Source organism: Pempheris klunzingeri, chromosome 4 (assembly GCF_042242105.1).
Source record: "Pempheris klunzingeri isolate RE-2024b chromosome 4, fPemKlu1.hap1, whole genome shotgun sequence".
Classification (NCBI taxonomy): domain Eukaryota; kingdom Metazoa; phylum Chordata; class Actinopteri; order Acropomatiformes; family Pempheridae; genus Pempheris; species Pempheris klunzingeri.
Genome location: NC_092015.1, coordinates 16256924 through 16264392, shown reverse-complemented (window position 1 = coordinate 16264392; position 7469 = coordinate 16256924).

Sequence of the window (7469 nt, the reverse complement as noted above, 5' to 3'; positions counted from 1 at the left end):
TCAGTATTGTTTCATCCTGCTCTCTCACACACTTCACTGCAAAAGATCTTAGGAAGCACTGCCTTTGTCTGCGAAACCCTCTCAGAGCACAGTGACACGCTCTCTATACTTGCACAGTAATTCTTTTGAAATTTTGAAAGTAAAGCTTTATTTCATCCTACAGCAAATTACCTTACAGCCTTCAAGGACTAAGCCTTCAGCCTACAGTTTCTCTGTTTCCGAGTGTGTGTGTGTGTGTGTGTGTGTGTGTGTTTGGGGGTGGGGGTGAAAGAGGATATCTTTTTGCTGCGTAGAGGTTTCAGGAAATGCTGCTATAGGAGCCTGATGTAGCTGTAGGGTTTTACTTAGTCTACACACACCCGCACACACACATACACACACACAGTTTGACAGGCCAGTGTTTTATGGTCACCAGTTGGCTCGACTTCTTTTTCCTTTACGTACGTGTGAGTGAATGAGAAAGAGACAGAGAGAGTGTGTAGCATTTTTTTAAAAAACTTTTTCCTTCACATGGGTCTGTGTGCCTATGAGGTCATTAGGAGCAATTAGCTGTGGCACTGCAGAGCTTGTTAGGGGCCTGCTGATGGATTGGAAACATCCAGGAAAACACACTTCTTCACACTTCTTCAGTTACATCCTCTCCTCTCCTCGGCAGTCACTCACTGTGCTCTCAGACAAGTTTGTGTGTGAGTTAGTATTTGGGTAAAAGTGCCTAGTTCTTCTTCATCTTTGTATGGCCGTGTGTGTGTGTGTGTGTGTGTGTGTGTGTGTGTGTGTGCATGCATGTATGCATTTTTGTGTGGTTGTAAGTGGATTTGATTTCAAAGGTATGTCTTAGGCCCATTTGAATCATTAAGTGTGATTAGTGGAGAGGGAAGGAGGCCTCCTACCGTCTCTTTACCCACAGAGAGAAAATGTACTGTACTACCAGTTGTGTCCCAGCCAAAAAATGAAGCTTCTGTCTCTCTCTCTCTCTATTAGTCTTTCTGTTTCTTGTTTGTTTCTTGGTGAACTATCAAAGTAGGCTATATTAGAGCGAACATTAATGTGCTTTTGTCTGTTTGTCTCCTCCTCTTCCTACTTTTTTATGTTATGTATATTAAATTTCTAGTGGTTGTCTGTAGGGTCCAGGGTGCACCCCACCTCTCACCCAATGTCAACTGGGACTGGCTCCAGCACCCCCACGGCCCTTAAGGATAAGCGGTACAGACAATGGATATAAAGTCATGGTGCACTCTAACCAGATGATTTGTTACACAGGAGCATTTAGGAAGTCATCCATAGAAACTGTTTGTGAAGGGGCATGCACATTCAAAACAATACTTGGCAGCTGATTGGATGAACCATCTGTCTATCACCATTAAAAACAGGCTAACAGCAGCCAGTGAAGAAATACTCTCCAGTTCAGACATAACATAAATATGTGGACTTTTTTTAAGCAGCATCCACACAAACCTCTTTAGGAGCTGCCAGTGTTGTTTTCAGACGAACACTATTGTAACACCCAGACCCCACCTGTGGCTTACGATAGTTGGTCTGAACCACTGTGGTTCAGCCATAATCACATAACTTGGAGCCTGGCATAATGGATTGTTGCAAGTTCAGCTGTCTCGCAAGGTTAGGTACTTTCTTTCCACTGTTGACAATCTAAAGCTTATTTAAGTCACTTTTTTTTTTTTTTTTAATGATGTCGCAGAGAAACTCACGGATTTAACTTTTTTTCCCCATGTTTTTTTACAGTGTAAACCAAAATTAGTAAATCGTAATATCGAATCGCAGTACTTCGGGGAGTAAGCGTATCGTCCCAGCTGTAGGACGGTGCATGTATTAGTTGCTCCCTATGAACTGCACTGACTCTCTCCGCTCACTCTCACCTCAGTGCGCTGCCATAACTCTACAGGCTGGGAAGCCGTCCAGCTGGCCCCCACTTCTTCTCTAGATGAGGTGGGTTACTCGTTTCATAGTGACCCTCTGAGACTCTCCTCTCCGTCTGTCTTTATCTTTGTCTCTTTGCCACTCACTCCGCTTGTTCTTGTGTCTTTATACTCATCCCATACGTCATTTTGTACGCTCATCTTCCACGTCACACAAACACATGTGAACTCTGACAAACACCATGCATGCACCACATAAACTCCACTAGCAAATGCTGCCAGGGAAAGCAGCTACATCCAGCAATGTCTAAAAGGGGGAAAAAAAATCACAAAGAAGAAAGTTAACATGACTGCCAGCTCTGCTGCCATCCCAGTGGCCTCTCTGCTCCTTGGCTGTGTGTGCGTGTGAGTATATAGTTGTGTCAGGTTCATGTGGGTTTCTTGTTCTCACCTTAGGAGCCAAAGGCAGCATTACAGGGCCCCTCAAACCCTGTGGGTCTTTGGCTGCATGCCTTCAACTCCCTATCCCTCATTTTTCACTCGTATTTATACTCTTTAATTCCCTTGTTTCTATTTCTGCAGTAGATTCCAAGTTGGTGTTATTCTTGTTTTATGGGTGTTGTCACTGTTCTTGCTTTTCTACTCGCATCTGTGCCTTTAGAAAAGATGGACGCAAATGCAAGATGGTCAAGCAGTAACAGGGTTCTTTCTTTCTTTCAAAGAAATCTTGAAATTGGGGAGACCATCGACTCCTGTGTTACTGAGTAGCTTGCAAACTACTGCCCTTCTTGTTTACATTCCCCATCTTCTTCCTCGTCCTCTTCTTCATATTCTCCTCTTTAGTCAGACTCCACTTCTTTTCTTCTCTTGCTTGTTTCTCTTCCTGTGTGTTGTTTCACTGCTTGGTGGCAAAACTCAGCGCTTCTCAGCACTTATCCCACACCGCACACCACAAGTAATAGTTGTTTTAAGATGTTATCAGGGTGCACTTACGCCTGCACGTTTCTGCAGTAAGAATGCATGTACGCTTTTCTGCTGTGCAAATGTGTGTGTGTTTATGTGTCAACAGCCGTAGAACTGTACTCCCAAATTAGTCTGTGGTTTGTCGGAGCTTCGGAAAATAGCTTTCTTAAGCAGTTGAAAGATGTGGGGGAATGGTGAAGATTGAGTGTGTGTGTGTGTGTGTGTGTGTGCGCGTGCCTGCTAGCCTAGCTTTCTATGTTAACCTGATCCTAAGCTCGTGTAAACCTGTGAATGCTGAGAAATCAGGCAAGCAATGAGGTCATACTGTGCTTTGGGCCAAATTCTCCTATCAATTACACACACACACAAACACGTACACACACACTCACAGTCTGTCTTTTCACCGCGTCCTCTCTCTTTCTCTCTCTCTCTCTACGTGCTTTTTGCTTCATCTCATTTTTTAAGGTTCACCATTTTTGGATTTTGACTGAGATGTTTTTTTTAAAAGAACGAATCTGGATTTATGTCCCCTTGCATTCAGATTTGTGTTTTCTGCTGCATGAAGACAGTGTTTCTCATAGTCTATAGGTTTGGTTCTCAAATTATTTGACTGGTTTTTAGCATCCAACAAAAATGGAAGGAGTGTCTGTCCTTGTCTGTCCTTTTCTCGACTACTACCAGAAGTACACACTGAGTCATGCATTCAGAGGGGGAGCCCTATTAACTGTTACACCACTAAACAGCATGCTATGTTCAGCTCACTCTCCATCGCTCACTCTGGTACACAAACATTTCAAGCATCAGCTGTGTAACTTCCAGAATGATTATTCTTGGAAATAGCCTGGCCCAAGATAGAAAGCTGTCAGCAATGACTAAATTATAATTTTTTAAAAAAAAAAGGTTTGATATAAAACGTTAAGAAAAAGTTTATTTGGATGAGCGGTTCTTGAGAAAGCTGCAAGCATCAGTACGGGAGGCCAAACACTCAGCTCGCTCCAAACAGGCACATTTTAAACGGCCACTGCACTACTACAACCTAAACACAGATAAATCTCCACATTCTCAACAATACAAACCAAAAACAAGAAGCCTCATTTATCTTGCGTCCAGAAATACTTTTATGCTCCCATCATTCTTTGAATGTGTGGGGCATTTGTTGAGTAGGTGTGAGTGATTGTATCTGTCAACAAGTGCAACTTTGTTTGTTTACTCATAAAGAGAAAGGAGCGGAGGAGGGGGGCGGAGGGCTGAGTGGAAAAACAGAGTTTTATTGCATGTTAACTAGGCCCAAACAGATTTCTGCAGTTTAATGAAGGAGCACTGCTGCTGCTCCTGCTGCGTCTGCCTGTGTGACTCCTCGAGTGTGCATGAGAGAAGGACGGGGATTATGGAAAATGAGAGGAGAAATAGAGCTGTGGCTACAGCTCCAGATGAAGCATGGGCACGGGCTTAACTAACTGTGTTTGTGTGTGTGAACATGTGTTTCAGCAGTATCTCATGGCTGCTTCATCTGGTCTTCATTTGGCTACATGTGTTTGGCTGCTTCTGCATCTTACTGTCTGCATGTGAAAGTGTGTGTTTGAGGAAAAGAGAAAACATGATATGAAAATATTGAATTCTGATGAGTCAGAGGCACACACAGGTATGAATTACGTAGATGAATGTATTTATGTGGGCCACAAGGCCGCGCAGAGAGCGACAATACTGATGCTGATTTAACTATTCCGTATATGTCCACATTCATGTAATAGAGGAATCTGGTAGGGGCACTGCACTGGTAGGTGTGTGTGTGTGTGTGTGGGTGAAAACCCACAATAACTGTTTTGGGAATATTATTTTTGACATATTATACCCATTAAAGTTCATATGAGGTGGTATCAATTATGCTAACTTCCTCACATTTTCTCTCCTCCCTGGACCAGGAAATCATTCCCTCTCCGCCATAACGGAGTTAGTCCATTAAATGCTCCAAGGAGAGAGGAGGCTCCTGAGGAGGAGATTAAAGCGAGGAAAGAGAGATGTCTCCTTCGACCATTCTCGCATCTCTCACTCACATCCTCACTAGGGGGAGCTAAGAATAGAAGAGACACGATCGGGCGTAATGATAAGCATCAGCAGATACAGAGCAACATTATTATTCATTTTGAATCATATTTGTGTCCACCTGACAAATTTAAGTCCAATACTCACTCCCCTCTCGGTTTCTTCTCAGAGTGGAAAACCAAAACAATGAGCTGGAAGATTGTAAAACTGTAGATATGAGGGGAACCGCAGGGGTGGGTGATACTTCGTCTCTATAAGCAACCCCTTTCACATTCACATGTTCATACAATCCATTAGCAATATAAAAATATCCATTATAGCTGCTTTAATTGGTAACTAAGTCTACACACTACAGAGACAGTTTTAATCCCAGAGATGGGTTGTGTTATTTACCTGTACGTAGCTGACACTGCTTCTTATAACCTGATTAAGTGCTCTGGTTACAAATATCTGTGAGCTACGATACGAGTGTACATGAGTGACACTGGTATTAGACAGCGTTGGGCATGTTCACTAACTGACCGTTGAGTATGATTATTATTTGCAGAGTTTAGGTTCATCTCAGCTCTAATACATGAGGTGTGTGCTGAGGAATGCAAATTTCAATCCTGTATCCCTGAATGCTGGATTTAAAAAAAAAAATAAATAAAAATATAAAAATACAGATGCCCACCTACACACACACACATATATATGCGCACACACCACACACTTGGAGAACACAGGACTGGTTCTCAGGCTCTGCAGTAATTTGGGGTCAGAGTTTGGGCCCCTCGTCAATCAGCAGGTCATTAGAGCTCTTTAATGACCCCCTCCTCCTCCTCCTTCTCTCCTTCATTTTCTCCTCTCCTTTCCTCTCCCCCCTCCCCCTTCATCTCTCCTTCCCTTCGCTGCATGATATCGTCTGAACCCCCTCGTCTTCCTCCCCTCCTCCTCCTCATATTCTCAACTCCCCCATTTGATTCATCTCTTATTTTACACTCTGTCTTCTCTCTAACAGCTAATCCACATATTTTTTCTCCCACATTACCCTTGGCTCTCTTTTCCTCCAAACTTTTTTCTCCTCCTCCCACTGTTTCCATATCACCTCCAGGGGAAGTGAACTGGCTCGGGGTTGTAGGTCTGCACTATTTCACGTGTCCCGTGGTTCAATTCTCTGCATTCCCTCAGATAAAATATAAAGCCTACAGTCTTTTTTTTATATCCCTCTAACTGTCTTTGTTTTTCTTCCTTCCTTCTGACTTCTTCCCTCCTTTTCTCCTTCTCTTCTCCCTACTCCTTTTTCTAATCACCCCCCCTCCTCTCCCTCACTATCTCTCCCTCTCTCTCCTCCTCCATGCCTCACCCTGTCATTCCTCTTTGACAATGAATGATTTGTCAGGAGATCAGATCCTCTGAACTGAGAGGTCTTTATCATTTGTCAAATGACATCACAAACCGCACAATTGATCTCCCAAAATACTCAATTTAGCACTAATTTGTATCTGATTTTGTCCTTTGTTCTTTAGTTCCTCGATTTTACTGGTTTCTTGATTATGACTGAATGGCTGTCAGGAGGTTGGGGATCTAATGCCCACAAACTAACTTGGCACAAGCTTTAGAGACTTGTGGTACACGGAAAACATGTTCTCAAAATGTTGCCTTAACTTTATTTCTCAAAATAACCTTTTTTCTTGTGAGCATTTGTTCACAGATCAGCGTTTACCATCATTTTTGTATTGCCATCTGGCAAACCAGATGTAACCCAGGGAGTGAAAGGTTCTGCTCTTCACTAATTATGTCCAATGCCAATGTGCAGGAAGCAGTGTTCCCATTATGTAGCAAAGCGACTGTGCGAGTGTGTGGAGGTCAAGGTGGTAGACGGACATGCAGCGCAGAGACCAAGGTCTTAACCAAACCTGAACGACATGCTTGAGTTGCCGCGCCCAAACTGTTTAACCATAGTTTTTCTATAACCATAACATTTCAATGTTCTCAACTATACTCTAACCTTACCAGTCTAATGCTAAATTATTCATTCTTTTAAAGGTTGGAATAGGGCTTTAGTTGAAAAAGGCAAGATCTACTTAAAAGTAGAGCTATAGTTTCATCACTTTACTAAAATCCTCACCTTCTATGGTGAGTTGCCCAGTCTGAATATCGCAGTGAACATTTTTTTATATTACTTGTTTACTTTGCCTAGATTGTTTAAAACACATGTGTTACATGTTATTATGTTATAAATTAGTTACCACTGAGGACTGTACAGTGCAGTGGACTCTGGATTATATGTCGGTGTTTCCATTATATTGCTCCCACAGCCTCCCAATTAACTCCATACCTTTCTCAACAGTTATAAAGATTGAGTACAATTAATAAAGATGGAAAAAGACCAGCGTAAGTGTGATGTAAGTGTGTGCTGAATAAGCACTGTTTGTATCGCTCTCCTCCCGTCTCCACGGCATGTGGAAGTAATATCAGCCCAAATATGTTCCTCATTAAAGCAGCAGCAGCGGTGCGTATGAACATGGTCAGGATACACAGACAAATTAGCCCATTTCCCCCAACATGAACATGCACACTAAAACACACACATACACACTCGCATTC